The 15,546-nt window shown below is 37.5% G+C and overlaps 1 long non-coding RNA gene across 1 annotated transcript; it reads left to right on the plus strand.

The window, feature by feature from the left end:
* The first annotated feature begins 7,144 nt into the window (after positions 1-7,144).
* Positions 7,145-11,215, plus strand: LOC149154460 (uncharacterized). Its single transcript, XR_016263683.1, has 4 exons — positions 7,145-7,169; positions 7,326-7,726; positions 7,833-8,159; positions 11,143-11,215. It is a non-coding gene; the product is annotated as an uncharacterized LOC149154460 (long non-coding RNA).
* The last annotated feature ends 4,331 nt before the right edge of the window (positions 11,216-15,546 follow it).

The following is a 15,546-nucleotide window of genomic DNA, read 5'->3' on the forward strand; positions in this document are numbered from 1 at the left end:
TCTACAAAGGTTAAGTGGTGAAGATGCACTAGACATTCTACAAACATGACACAAAGGATGAGTGAGGCATAGCTTACTTAGGAACCCCATTAAAAATATTAATTATTTTAATAAAATACAATCCATGTGGAATTTCCCCAAATAATTCTGGGTCTTGGAGATCTCATGTGTTCTAGCCCCTCCACAAAATTTTGGAGCTAGAGAACATCCCAGGCTACCCTAATATCAACACTTGCCTCTATTGCCTACTTGTGCTACTTGAATGAGGCAAACTTAGGGCATAGAGGGTTGCTACCTATCACTGTCAAAAGTCCTTGTTCAACAACAAACATGGGCTAGTCAAAGTGCTCCCTTGACCTCGTTCTTTTGTCCTTCAAAGATCAATCTTGATCACCCCTTCTTTTGCCCTTCTAACTATCCTCAAATTCTTTCTCATGTGATTGTACTTATGTTATGGAGCAAGACACTACAACACTCCTGAAACTGTTCTTTTGGTTGCTCCAAATACTATCCTAAACTACGACACCAATCTTGCACTTTTTCTCCTTGTAGACGTCCACTTCTGCTCTCGAAAGCCCTTGGATATGAGTGAGACTTTTTATAAAGAACTCTTTCCTAACTAGGGCAACCTAAAGCAGGTCATGTTGCAACCCACTCCAACAACCTTTGATTTCTTCACTCCTACTGTATATGAGTGTGGCCTATCCTTGGCTGCCAAGTAAGCTACTCAACACTCTAATAATCATCATTTCGTCCACTTGCAATACTTCATAAATCTCACCCTGTTGGAGAGAGCTTGCTTATGTTTTCATGCTCATATTTTGTCCTCAAAAGTCTCGTCCTAGTTTCCTACTCGTTGCTTTTACCTGCATAACCATAACCCAAAATAGTCCCAAAACCAGCCCTAACCATAATTGATCCTTTCTCCTTGGTTGCGGACTCGACCTCCTATTTCAGTGTTCACATGAGGAATAAGTGACTTGATTGGGTGAGGAATGAGGCTCTTCCCCATTCCTATTTATATCATTCCTTGGGGTGATGTCTAACCTTCTTAAATTGTCTCCTCAATTCAACTTGAAACTTAAGATAAATTCACCCAGAGAATCAAATAAAAATTCTTTTCTCTCAATCCACAAGGCCTCTCTTCGTGCTGCAAGTGGCCCCTTGTTCGTTTAAGGGTGCCCTACAATCTCCAAGTGCCAAGTGTCCAAATCCATACATGGTTTCACATCCACAAGTGACTTTGTGGTGCCAATTCATCCACAACTCTGGAGCTACAAAGGTTATGTGGTGAAGATGCACTAGACATTTTACAAACATGACACAAAGGATGAGTGAGGCATACCTTACTTAGGAAACCCATTAAAATATTAATTATTTTAATAAAATACAATCCATGTGGAATTTCACCAAATGATTTCTGGGTCTTGGAGATCTCTTGTGTTCTAGACCCTCCACCAAATTTTGGAGCTAGAGAACATCCCAATCTACTCTAAAATCAGCACTTCCCTCTATTGCCTAATGTGCTACTTGAATGAGGCAAACTTAGGGCATAGAGGGTTGCTACCTATCACTGCCAAAAGTCATTGTTCAACAACAAACATGGGCTAGTCAAGGTGCTCCCTTGACCTCGTTCTTTTGTCCTTCAAAGATCATTCTTGATCACCCCTTCTTTTGCCCTTCTAACTATCCTCAAATTCTTTCTCAAGCGATTGTACTTATGTCATGGAGCAAGACACTAAAACACTCCCAAAACTGTTCTTTTAGTTGCTCCAAATACTATCCTAAACTATGACACCAATCTTGCACTTCTGCTCCTTGTAGACGTCCACTTCTGCTCTCGAAAACCCTTGGATATGAGTGAGACTTTTTCTGAAGAACTCTTCCCTAACTAGGGCAACCTAAAGCAGGTCATGTTGCAACCCACTCCAACAACCTTTGATTTCTTCACTCCTATTGTAGATGAGTGTGGCCTATCCTTGGCTGCCAAGTAGGCTACTCAACTCTCTAATAATCATCATTTTGTCCACTTGTAATACTTCATAATTCTCAGGCTGGTTGAGAGAGCTTGCTTATGTTTTCATGCTCGTATTTTGTCCTCAAAAGTCTCGTCCTAGTTTCCTTCTCGTTGCTTTTACCTGAATAACCACAACCCAAAATAGTCCCAAAACCAACCCTAACCATAATTTATCCTTTCTCCTTGGTTGCAGACTCGACCTCCTATTTCAGTGTTCACATGAGGAATAAGTGACTTGATTGGGTGAGGAATGAGGCTCTTCCCCATTCCTATTTATATCATTCCTTAGGGTGATGTCTAACCTTCTTAAATTGTCTCCTCAAGTCAACTTGAAACTCAAGATAAATTCACCCACAGAATCAAATAAAAATTCTTTTCTCTCTATCCACAAGGCCTCTCTTCGTGCTACAAGTGGCCCCTTGTTCGTTTAAGGGTGCCCTACAATCTCCAAGTGACAAGTGTCCAAATCCATACATGGTTTCACATCCACAAGTGACTTTGTGGTGCCAATTCATCCACAACCCTAGAGCCTTGGGTTTTGAGTACCACCCAAGTTACCAATCTCAACACGTTCAATATGTTTCAATATGCTTGGATCTCTTTTATATAAAGGTTTATTTATCTTACGATAACATTGATTGCCTTATTCCTAGAAGAATTAGGTCTAGTTTAGAAAACTTATATATTTTGAGATATAGCATGGAATATAAATGGGCTTGAATTAAGTTGGTTCACAAGTTCATGCCTTGAACTGTCTAGTTTAACTTTTATTATAATTCTAATATTTTATTTTCTATGTACTGTAGATGGTTGTTTCCAGTGCGAAGGAATAAGTAGAATGCAAAATGGATTATACTCATATAAAAAAGTTCAAAGTCAGGTATGTTTCACATTATGATTGATTGTTGCATTCAACTCTCGAACTTAACTTGTATAATGATTCTAATACCTTATTATGTATCTGTTGTAGATGGCGTGTTTTGGTGAGCATGGGTAAGTTGAATACAGAATGGAATGTCTTTCTGTATATAGCAAAATCTAAACGAAGTATGTTTGCTATTATGAATAATTATTTGTTTTGAATTATGCTTTCCATTACAATCTGTGTCTTTATTTTAACCTTATTCACGCCACTTTTTTTCCTTTCAGCGGAGGAGAGGACACTACAATAAAGATAATGTGAAAAGGGGAAGTTTGCAATTTTTTGTTTGTTGTTGTCTACTTGATTTGTTTTTGTTGAAGTTCATGCCTTCAAACTCTCTAGTTTGACTTTTATTAGAAATCTAATATTTTATTGTGTATCTATTGCAGATGGCTTATTCAAGTGAGCATGAATATGTGAAATACAAAATGGACTCTTCCCTTTTATATAACAATCTCAAAGAAAGGTGTGTTTCTTATTATGATTAATTATTGCATACTCTCTAGTTTAACTTATATAACGATTCTAATATCTTATTGTGTATCTTTTGTAGATGGTTGGTTCTGATGAGCACGAGCAAGTGGAATACAAAAGAGTGTCCATCATTATAAAACGAACTCTATGGGAGGTGTGTTTGCTATTATGAATAATTATTGATTTTGAAATATGTTTAACATGACTAATTGTCTATGTATTTTAACCTTATCCAACTTGCCTTTTTTCCCTTTTCGCAGAGGACAACACATTGCAGGAGAGATGATGTGCAGAGGGGATGTTTGCAATTTTTTCTTTGTTCTTGTCTGCATGTTTTGTTTTGTTTGAGTTTGAGCATGGCCATGCTCTATTGTACTCGTCTTCCTTTGTTTTGCAATTTTTTCTTGTTTTTTGTAGTATATATTGGTTTTGTTTGTTGGGTTTGTTGTACTCTTCCTTTATTTTGTTATTTTGTTTTTGTTTTCTGAACGTTTCTTGTAGTTTGGTCTTGGTTTTGTTTCTTGGGTGCGGAAATGGAAATGAAGGAAGCAGACAAAGAAAATTGAGGTTATTGTTCATAAATAAAGGTGAGTCAACATATCTACATGCAATGCACTTCACTTATAAGTATCTTTCGCTAATTTATGGCTCCATTTGTTTGCTATTCAAATTATTATATGTTTTATCTATGCTTTCATAGTCAACTATATTGATCTTTTTTATGTAGTGAGCAACTACAATTGTATGGTCTACAAAGGTTAAGTGGTGAAGATGCACTAGACATTCTACAAACATGACACAAAGGATGAGTGAGGCATAGCTTACTTAGGAACCCCATTAAAATATTAATTATTTTAATAAAATACAATCCATGTGGAATTTCCCCAAATAATTCTGGGTCTTGGAGATCTCATGTGTTCTAGCCCCTACACAAAATTTTGGAGCTAGAGAACATCCCAGGCTACCCTAAAATCAACACTTCCCTCTATTGCCTACTTGTGCTACTTGAATGAGGCAAACTTAGGGCATAGAGGGTTGCTACCTATCACTGTCAAAAGTCCTTGTTCAACAACAAACATGGGCTAGTCAAAGTGCTCCCTTGACCTCGTTCTTTTGTCCTTCAAAGATCAATCTTGATCACCCCTTCTTTTGCCCTTCTAACTATCCTCAAATTCTTTCTCAAGTGATTGTACTTATGTTATGGAGCAAGACACTACAACACTCCCGGAACTGTTCTTTTGGTTGCTCCAAATACTATCCTAAACTATGACACCGATCTTGCACTTTTTCTCCTTGTAGACGTCCACTTCTGCTCTCGAAAACCCTTGGATATGAGTGAGACTTTTTATAAACAACTCTTTCCTAACTAGGGCAACCTAAAGCAGGTCATGTTGCAACCCACTCCAACAACCTTTGATTTCTTCACTCCTACTGTAGATGAGTGTGGCCTATCCTTGGCTGCCAAGTAAGCTACTCAACACTCTAATAATCATCATTTCGTCCACTTGCAATACTTCATAAATCTCAGCCTGTTGGAGAGAGCTTGCTTATGTTTTCATGCTCATATTTTGTCCTCAAAAGTCTCGTCCTAGTTTCCTACTCGTTGCTTTTACCTGCATAACCACAACCCAAAATAGTCCCAAAACCAGCCCTAACCATAATTGATCCTTTCTCCTTGGTTGCGGACTCGACCTCCTATTTCAGTGTTCACATGAGGAGTAAGTGACTTGATTGGGTGAGGAATGAGGCTCTTCCCCATTCCTATTTATATCATTCCTTGGGGTGATGTCTAACCTTCTTAAATTGTCTCCTCAAGTCAACTTGAAACTTAAGATAAATTCACCCAGAGAATCAAATAAAAATTCTTTTCTCTCAATCCACAAGGCCTCTCTTCGTGCTGCAAGTGGCCCCTTGTTTGTTTAAGGGTGCCCTACAATCTCCAAGTGCCAAGTGTCCAAATCCATACATGGTTTCACATCCACAAGTGACTTTGTGGTGCCAATTCATCCACAACTTTGGAGCTACAAAGGCTAAGTGGTGAAGATGCACTAGACATTTTACAAACATGACACAAAGGATGAGTGAGGCATACCTTACTTAGGAAACCCATTAAAATATTAATTATTTTAATAAAATACAATCCATGTGGAATTTCACCAAATGATTTCTGGGTCTTGGAGATCTCTTGTGTTCTAGCCCCTCCACCAAATTTTGGAGCTAGAGAACATCCCAGGCTACTCTAAAATCAGCACTTCCCTCTATTGCCTAATGTGCTACTTGAATGAGGCAAACTTAGGGCATAGAGGGTTGCTACCTATCACTGCCAAAAGTCCTTGTTCAATGACAAACATGGGCTAGTCAAGGTGCTCCCTTGACCTCGTTCTTTTGTCCTTCAAAGATCATTCTTGATCACCCCTTCTTTTGCCCTTCTAACTATCCTCAAATTCTTTCTCAAGCGATTGTACTTATGTCATGGAGCAAGACACTAAAACACTCCCAAAACTGTTCTTTTAGTTGCTCCAAATACTATCGTAAACTATGACACCAATCTTGCACTTCTGCTCCTTGTAGACGTCCACTTCTGCTCTCGAAAAGCCTTGGATATGAGTGAGACTTTTTCTGAAGAACTCTTCCCTAACTAGGGCAACCTAAAGCAGGTCATGTTGCAACCCACTCCAACAACCTTTGATTTCTTCACTCCTATTGTAGATGAGTGTGGCCTATCCTTGGCTGGCAAGTAGGCTACTCAACTCTCTAATAATCATCATTTTGTCCACTTGCAATACTTCATAAATCTCAGCCTGGTTGAGAGAGCTTGCTTATGTTTTCATGCTCGTATTTTGTCCTCAAAAGTCTCGTCCTAGTTTCCTTCTCGTTGCTTTTACCTGAATAACCACAACCCAAAATAGTCCCAAAACCAACCCTAACCAGACTTGATCCTTTCTCCTTGGTTGCGGACTTGACCTCCTATTTCAGTCTTCACATGAGGAATAAGTGACTTGATTGGGTGAGGAATGAGGCTCTTCCCAATTCCTATTTATATCATTCCTTAGGATGATGTCTAACCTTCTTAAATTGTCTCCTCAAGTCAACTTGAAACTTAAGATAAATTCACCCACAGAATCAAATAAAAATTCTTTTCTCTCTATCCACAAGGCCTCTCTTCGTGCTACAAGTGGCCCCTTGTTCGTTTAAGGGTGCCCTACAATCTCCAAGTGCCAAGTGTCCAAATCCATACATGGTTTCACATCCACAAGTGACTTTGTGGTGCCAATTCATCCACAACCCTAGAGCCTTGGGTTTTGAGTACCACCCAAGTTACCAATCTCAACACGTTGAATATGTTTCAATATGCTTGGATCTCTTTTATATAAAGGTTTATTTATCTTACGATAACATTGATTGCCTTATTCCTAGAAGAATTATGTCTAGTTTAGAAAACTTATATATTTTGAGATATAGCATGGAATATAAATGGGCTTGAATTAAGTTGGTTCACAAGTTCATGCCTTGAACTGTCTAGTTTAAATTTTATTATAATTCTAATATTTTATTTTCTATCTACTGTAGATGGTTGTTTCCGGTGCGAAGGAATAAGTAGAATGCAAAATGGATTATACTCATATAAAAAGTTCAAAGTCAGGTATGTTTCACATTGTGATTGATTGTTGCATTCAACTCTCGAACTTAACTTGTATAATGATTCTGACACCTTATGATGTATCTGTTGTAGATGGCGTGTTTTGGTGAGCATGGGTAAGTTGAATACAGAATGGAATGTCTTTCTTTATATAGCAAAATATAAACGAAGTATGTTTGCTATTATGAATAATTATTTGTTTTGAATTATGCTTCCCATTAATATCTGTGTCTTTATTTTAACTTTATTCACACCTCTTTTTTTCCTTTTAGCGGAGGACAAGACACTACAATGGAGATAATGTGCAAAGGGGAAGTTTACAATTTTTTGTTTGTTGTTTTCTACTTGATTTATTTTTGTTGAAGTTCGTGCCTTCAAACTCTCTGGTTTGACTTTTATTAGAAATCTAATATTTTATTGTGTATCTATTGCAGATTGCTTATTCAAGTGAGCATGAAGATGTGAAATGCGAAATGGACTCTTCCCATTTATATAACAATTTCAAAGAAAGGTGTGTTTCTTATTATGATTAATTATTGCATACTCTCTAGTTTAACTTATATAACGATACTAATATCTTATTGTGTATCTTTTGTGGATGGTTGGTTCTGATGAGCATGAGCAAGTGGAATACAAAAGAGTGTCCACGATTATAAAACGAACTCTATGGGAGGTGTGTTTGCTATTATGAATAATTATTGATTTTGAAATATGTTTAACATGACTAATTGTCTATGTATTTTAACCTTATCCAACTTGCCTGTTTTCCCTTTTCGCAGAGGACAACACATTGCAGGAGAGATGATGTGCAGAGGGCATGTTTGCAATTTTTTCTTTGTTCTTGTCTGCATGTTTTGTTTTGTTTGAGTTTGAGCATGGCCATGCTCTATTGTACTCGTCTTCCTTTGTTTTGCAATTTTTTCTTATTTTTTGTAGTATATATTGGTTTTGTTTGTTGGGTTTGTTGTACTCTTCCTTTATTTTGTTATTTTGTTTTTGTTTTCTGAACGTTTCTTGTAGTTTGGTCTTGGTTTTGTTTCTTGGGTGCGGAAATGGAAATGAAGGAAGCAGACAAAGAAAATTGAGGTTATTGTTCATAAATAAAGGTGAGTCAACATATCTACATGCAATGCACTTCACTTAAAAGTATCTTTCGCTAATTTATGGCTCCATTTGTTTGCTATTAAAATTATTATATGTTTTATCTATGCTTTCATAGTCAACTATATTGATATTTTTTATGTACTGAGGAACTACAATTGTATGGTCTACAAAGGTTAAGTGGTGAATATGCACTAGACATTCTACAAACGGGACACAAAGGATGAGTGAGGCATACCTTACTTAAGAACCCCATTAAAATATTAATTATTTTAATAAAATACAATCCATGTGGAATTTCCCCAAATAATTCTGGGTCTTGGAGATCTCATGTGTTCTAGCCCCTCCACAAAATTTTGGAGCTAGAGAACATTCCAGGCTACCCTAAAATCAACACTTCCCTCTATTGCCTACTTGTGCTACTTGAATGAGGCAAACTTAGGGCATAGAGGGTTGCTACCTATCACTGTCAAAAGTCCTTGTTAACAACAAACATGGGCTAGTCAAAGTGCTCCCTTGACCTCGTTCTTTTGTCCTTCAAAGATCAATCTTGATCACCCCTTCTTTTGCCCTTCTAACTATCCTCAAATTCTTTCTCAAGTGATTGTACTTATGTTATGGAGCAAGACACTACAACACTCCCGAAACTGTTCTTTTGGTTGCTCCAAATACTATCCTAAACTAGGACACCAATCTTGCACTTTTTCTCCTTGTAGACGTCCACTTCTGCTCTCGAAAACCCTTGGATATGAGTGAGACTTTTTATAAAGAACTCTTTCCTAACTAGGGCAACCTAAAGCAGGTCATGTTGCAACCCACTCCAACAACCTTTGATTTCTTCACTCCTACTGTAGATGAGTGTGGCCTATCCTTGGCTGCCAAGTAAGCTACTCAACACTCTAATAATCATCATTTCATCCACTTGCAATACTTCATAAATCTCAGCCTGTTGGAGAGAGCTTGCTTATGTTTTCATGCTCATATTTTGTCCTCAAAAGTCTCGTCCTAGTTTCCTACTCGTTGCTTTTACCAGCATAACCACAACCCAAAATAGTCCCAAAACCAGCCCCTAACCATAATTGATCCTTTCTCCTTGGTTGCGGACTCGACCTCCTATTTCAGTGTTCACATGAGGAATAAGTGACTTGATTGGGTGAGGAATGAGGCTCTTCCCCATTCCTATTTATATCATTCCTTGGGGTGATGTCTAACCTTCTTAAATTGTCTCCTCAAGTCAACTTGAAACTTAAGATAAATTCACCCAAAGAATCAAATAAAAATTCTTTTCTCTCAATCCACAAGGCCTCTCTTCGTGCTGCAAGTGGCCCCTTGTTCGTTTAAGGGTGCCCTACAATCTCCAAGTGCCAAGTGTCCAAATCCATACATGGTTTCACATCCACAAGTGACTTTGTGGTGCCAATTCATCCACAACTTTGGAGCTACAAAGGCTAAGTGGTGAAGATGCACTAGACATTTTACAAACATGACACAAAGGATGAGTGAGGCATACCTTACTTAGGAAACCCATTAAAATATTAATTATTTTAATAAAATACAATCCATGTGGAATTTCACCAAATGATTTCTGGGTCTTGGAGATCTCTTGTGTTCTAGCCCCTCCACCAAATTTTGGAGCTAGAGAACATCCCAGGCTACTCTAAAATCAGCACTTCCCTCTATTGCCTAATGTGCTACTTGAATGAGGCAAACTTAGGGCATAGAGGGTTGCTACCTATCACTGCCAAAAGTCCTTGTTCAACGACAAACATGGGCTAGTCAAGGTGCTCCCTTGACCTCGTTCTTTTGTCCTTCAAAGATCATTCTTGATCACCCCTTCTTTTGCCCTTCTAACTATCCTCAAATTCTTTCTCAAGCGATTGTACTTATGTCATGGAGCAAGACACTAAAACACTCCCAAAACTGTTCTTTTAGTTGCTCCAAATACTATCCTAAACTATGACACCAATCTTGCACTTCTGCTCCTTGTAGACATCTACTTCTGCTCTCAAAAACCCTTGGATCTGAGTGAGACTTTTTCTGAAGAACTCTTCCCTAACTAGGGCAACCTAAAGCAGGTCATGTTGCAACCCATTCCAACAACCTTTGATTTCTTCGCTCCTACTGTAGATGAATGTGGCCTATCCTTGGTTGCCAAGTAGGCTACTCGACCCTCCAATAATCATAATTTCGTCCACTTGCAATACTTCAGAAATCTCATCCTGTTAGAGAGAGCTTGCTTTTGTTTTCATGCTCAGATTTTGTCCTCAAAAGTCTCGACCTAGTCTCCTTCTCGTTGCTTTTACCTGCATAACCACAACCCAAAATAGTCCCAAAACCAACCCTAACCATACTTGATCCTTTCTCCTTGGTTGCGGACTCGACCTCCTATTTCAGTGTTCACATGAGAAATAAGTGACTTGATTGGGTGAGGAATGAGGCTCCTCCTCACTCCTATTTATATCATTCCTTAGGATGATGTCTAACCTTCTTAAATTGTCTCCTCAAGTCAACTTGAAACTTAAGATAAATTCACCCACAGAATCAAATAAAAATTCTTTTCTCTCTATCCACAAGGCCTCTCTTCGTGCTACAAGTGGCCCCTTGTTCGTTTAAGGGTGCCCTACAATCTCCAAGTGCCAAGTGTCCAAATCCATACATGGTTTCACATCCACAAGTGACTTTGTGGTGCCAATTCATCCACAACCCTAGAGCCTTGGGTTTTGAGTACCACCCAAGTTACCAATGTCAACACGTTCAATATGTTTCAATATGCTTGGATCTCTTTTATATAAAGGTTTATTTATCTTACGATAACATTGATTGCCTTATTCCTGGAAGAATTATGTCTAGTTTAGAAAACTTATATATTTTGAGATATAGCATGGAATATAAATGGGCTTGAATTAAGTTGGTTCACAAGTTCATGCCTTGAACTGTCTAGTTTAAATTTTATTATAATTCTAATATTTTATTTTCTATCTACTGTAGATGGTTGTTTCCAGTGCGAAGGAATAAGTAGAATGCAAAATGGATTATACTCATATAAAAAGTTCAAAGTCAGGTATGTTTCACATTATGATTGATTGTTGCATTCAACTATCCAACTTAACTTGTATAATGATTCTAATATCTTATTATGTATCTGTTGTAGATGGCTTGTTCTGGTGAGCATGAGTAAGTGGAATACAAAATGGAATGTCTATCTTTATATAGCAAACTCTAGACGAGGTATGTTTGCTATTATGAATAATTATTTGTTTTGAATTATGCTTGCCATTACTATTTGTGTCTTTATTTTAACCTTATTCACACCACTTTTTTTCCTTTCAGCGGAGGAGAGGACACTACAATAGAGATAATGTGCAAAGGGGAAGTTTGCAATTTTTTGTTTGTTGTTGTCTACATGATTTGTTTTTGTTGAAGTTCATGCCTTCAAACTCTCTAGTTTGACTTTTATTAGAAATCTAATATTTTATTGTGTATCTATTGCAGATGGCTTGTTCCAGTGAGCATGAATATGTGAAATACAAAATGGACTCTCCCCTTTTATATAACAATCTCAAAGAAAGGTGTGTTTCTTATTATGATTAATTATTGCATACTCTTTAGTTTAACTTATATAACGATTCTAATATCTTATTGTGTATCTTTTGTAGATGGTTGGTTTTGATGAGCACGAGCAAGTGGAATACAAAAGAGTGTCCATCATTATAAAACAAACTCTAGGGGAGGTGTGTTTCCTATTATGAATAATTATTGGTTTTGAAATATGTTTAACATGACTAATTGTCTATGTATTTTAACCTTATCCAACTTGCCTTTTTTCCCTTTTCGCAGAGGACAACACATTGCAGGAGAGATGATGTGCAGAGGGGATGTTTGCAATTTTTTCTTTGTTCTTGTCTGCATGTTTTGTTTTGTTTGAGTTTGAGCATGGCCATGCTCTATTGTACTCGTCTTCCTTTGTTTTGCAATTTTTTCTTGTTTTTTGTAGTATATATTGGTTTTGTTTGTTGGGTTTGTTGTACTCTTCCTTTGTTATTTTGTTTTTGTTTTCTGAACGTTTCTTGTAGTTTGGTCTTGGTTTTGTTTCTTGGGTGCGGAAATGGAAATGAAGGAAGCAGACAAAGAAAATTGAGGTTATTGTTCATAAATAAAGGTGAGTCAACATATCTACATGCAATGCATTTCACTTAAAAGTATCTTTCGCTAATTTATGGCTCCATTTGTTTGCTATTAAAATTATTATATGTTTTATCTATGCTTTCATAGTCAACTATATTGATATTTTTTATGTACTGAGGAACTACATTTGTATGGTCTACAAAGGTTAAGTGGTGAATATGCACTAGACATTCTACAAACGGGACACAAAGGATGAGTGAGGCATACCTTACTTAAGAACCCCATTAAAATATTTATTATTTTAATAAAATACAATCCATGTGGAATTTCCCCAAATAATTCTGGGTCTTGGAGATCTCATGTGTTCTAGCCCCTCCACAAAATTTTGGAGCTAGAGAACATCCCAGGCTACCCTAAAATCAACACTTCCCTCTATTGCTTACTTGTGCTACTTGAATGAGGCAAACTTAGGGCATAGAGGGTTGCTACCTATCACTGTCAAAAGTCCTTGTTAACAACAAACATGGGCTAGTCAAAGTGCTCCCTTGACCTCGTTCTTTTGTCCTTCAAAGATCAATCTTGATCACCCCTTCTTTTTCCCTTCTAACTATCCTCAAATTCTTTCTCAAGTGATTGTACTTATGTTATGGAGCAAGACACTACAACACTCCCGAAACTGTTCTTTTGGTTGCTCCAAATACTATCCTAAACTACGACACCAATCTTGCACTTTTTCTCCTTGTAGACGTCCACTTCTGCTCTCGAAAACCCTTGGATATGAGTGAGACTTTTTATAAAGAACTCTTTCCTAACTAGGGCAACCTAAAGCAGGTCATGTTGCAACCCACTCCAAAAACCTTTGATTTCTTCACTCCTACTGTAGATGAGTGTTGCCTATCCTTGGCTGCCAAGTAAGCTACTCAACACTCTAATAATCATCACTTCATCCACTTGCAATACTTCATAAATCTCAGCCTGTTGGAGAGAGCTTGCTTATGTTTTCATGCTCATATTTTGTCCTCAAAAGTCTCGTCCTAGTTTCCTACTCGTTGCTTTTACCTGCATAACCACAACCCAAAATAGTCCCAAAACCAACCCCTAACCATAATTGATCCTTTCTCCTTGGTTGCGGACTCGACCTCCTATTTCAGTGTTCACATGAGGAATAAGTGACTTGATTGGGTGAGGAATGAGGCTCTTCCCCATTCCTATTTATATCATTCCTTGGGGTGATGTCTAACCTTCTTAAATTGTCTCCTCAAGTCAACTTGAAACTTAAGATAAATTCACCCAGAGAATCAAATAAAAATTCTTTTCTCTCAATCCACAAGGCCTCTCTTCGTGCTGCAAGTGGCCCCTTGTTCGTTTAAGGGTGCCCTACAATCTCCAAGTGCCAAGTGTCCAAATCCATACATGGTTTCACATCGACAAGTGACCTTGTGGTGCCAATTCATCCACAACCCTGGAGCCTTTGGTTTTGAGTACCACCCAAGTTACCAATCTCAAGATTCTTAACATGAATAGGATATCAATACTAGGGCCATAGACTTTATCATTAAGCTGCCTCACTCAAAAATTATTTGTTTCTTTGAAAAAATATTGCATTTTGAACATTACTACAAAAAAAATTGCAAAAAGGGCAAAACGCTCCCGAAAACGCAGGGAGCGAAAAAATTTTTAGGGAGCGATTTCGGAAGCGCGCTCCCGACCCGCTCCCGCCCGGAGCGTGGATTAGGAGCAGGATCGAGGAGGAGGGGGGTGCTCCCCCGTAACACTGCTTTGGTCTCCTTTTGGTTGGTTGCACACCAATATAATAGTGTACTACACCCTCCCTTTTGGTTGGTAGCACACCAATATAATAGTGTACTACACCCTCCCTTTTGGTTGGTTGCACACCAATATAATGGTGTACTACACCCTCTATTCAGACACTGACATGCCTGCATTTGTGTTATAGAAGTTGTGTTTTCCAAGCATATAGTTCACATATATTCCATTTCCTATACTGTGGCAGGCGATTCTAGACAACATCTAGTGTCTTGCTTACATGCTTAAAGGCCAACCTGTACATTCTTTGTAGGTGTGTAAAATTAAGTTTGTATTGAAAGTATAATTTATTAACATTGATATAATTTAAACAGATTGACGCACATGCTGGTGGTGTGAATGATATTGCTTTTTCACACCCTAGCTACCAGCTCTTCATAATAATTACATGTGGGGATGATAAGACCATCAAGGTAATCTGCTTTATCATATGTGTCAAGACTCATTCTAATAGTTGTCGTTTATTTATCTGTATATGAAAATTTTAAAAAAAAAGGAAAACAATATTGTCTATGCTTGTAGGTGTGGGATGCAGTAACTGGTTGAAAGCAGTACACATTTGAAGGCCATGAAGCAGCTATATGTTCTGTTTGTCCTCACCGTAAGAAAATATTCAGGTACTTTGTTCCTTGATACCTGAAGAATTTATGTGAATTGCAGTTGAGGAATATTAAGAATTTATGTGAATTTCAATTGAGGAATATTAAATTCTAGTTGTTTTGAAGTTACATTGCATATTCTATTTTTGTTTGATGTTTGGCTTCCTGTGAATTTTTGGCCATATGACAAATACTTTATTGCACTAAAGATAGATGGATTATGATTCTTTGTTCGTATGCAGTTTATTTTTTTTACAGCTATTGATTGAAAGATTAAAGCCTAGTTATATGATCTTGCGGAATCTACTTTATTGCACTAAGGATAGATGGATTATGATTCTTTGTTCGTATGCAGTTTATTTTTTTTACAGCTATTGATTGAAAGATTAAAGCCTAGTTATATGATCTTGCGGAATCTTTCGGGTCTTATAGTGCTGATGGAACAAGGTAAAATGTTAACTTGGAATGGTGTTTAGTTAGTACAGTGTCTTCATGTGTAACTGAGGTTTACTTTCTCCAATTTTCTATATTTGCTCTGTCAAATCCATGTTCTTTCTCAATTTTACTCTCTCAATTTTCTATATTTGCTCTGTTAAATCCATGTTCTTTCTGAAGTATATAATCATTTGTATTTTTTACTAGGCTCTTCTCCTGTGGAACAAGTAAATATGGTGATTCAAACCTGGTTGAGTGGAATGAAAGCGAGGGAACAATCCAGTGGACATACTCTGATTTTAAGCGTTCCTTAGGTGTTCTGCAATTTGATACAACCAGGAATAGGTTGTTGGCAGCTGGTGATGAATTTCAAATAAAGTTCTGGGACATGGATAACACCAACATC

Source organism: Pinus tabuliformis, chromosome 9, assembly GCF_031772625.1.
Source record: "Pinus tabuliformis cultivar Carrire ecotype Pingquan chromosome 9, CPIR1, whole genome shotgun sequence".
Taxonomy (NCBI): Eukaryota; Viridiplantae; Streptophyta; class Pinopsida; order Pinales; family Pinaceae; genus Pinus; species Pinus tabuliformis.